The sequence below is a fragment of the Octopus bimaculoides genome, chromosome 4 (assembly GCF_001194135.2).
Source record: "Octopus bimaculoides isolate UCB-OBI-ISO-001 chromosome 4, ASM119413v2, whole genome shotgun sequence".
Lineage (NCBI taxonomy): Eukaryota > Metazoa > Mollusca > Cephalopoda > Octopoda > Octopodidae > Octopus > Octopus bimaculoides.
In genome coordinates this window covers 124,804,616-124,805,209 of record NC_068984.1, presented here as the reverse complement: position 1 = coordinate 124,805,209, position 594 = coordinate 124,804,616, and the positions used below count along the sequence as shown (strand labels likewise).

The following is a 594-nucleotide window of genomic DNA, read 5'->3' as shown; positions in this document are numbered from 1 at the left end:
TATATATATATATATATATATATATGTATGTATGTATGTTTATATGTATGTATGTATATATGTCGGTTCGTGCACGTGTGTTCACTACATATTTTTCAAGAGGTGATTCTAAAATACATATCACTATTGAGCAATTTTGTAGACTACTCATACAGTCTTTTCAAATATATTCTGAAACACATATATATGGATATATTTATACATGCATAAATATATCCATATATGCGTGCAGTCCTCATTTAACGCTCTTATAGGATTCGTGACTTTCGTAAAGCGAAACTAAAAAGCAGAAATGGCTAGCTTTTCGTCTAGAAAATTCGTCGTAGTTTCACCCCCTCTTTTTTTTTTTTTTTACTGCACCACCACATTCTTTCAAATTGTGTATTTGAGGCTCTCAACCTTTATTTATAAATTTATGATTCTCTTTTAATAACACGAATTATTAAACCAACAGAAAGGTAAATCTCAATGGAAAATTGAAGAAGAAATATTTTAGGCTCAAGTCTCTTCTACAAAAAAGTTATAATTTTGTGTGCTTTGAATATAATTTCATGCTTTAGTTCGTATTATTTATTCTATATTGTTGCTATTATC

At 28.3% G+C, this 594-nt stretch overlaps 1 protein-coding gene across 4 annotated transcripts in view; it reads right to left on the bottom strand.

Moving 5' to 3' along the window:
- LOC106871861 (transcription factor GATA-4) overlaps positions 1-594 on the bottom strand; it is a 65,040-nt gene that overhangs the window by 11,011 nt on the left and 53,435 nt on the right. The gene's annotated exons all lie outside the window — the stretch shown is intronic.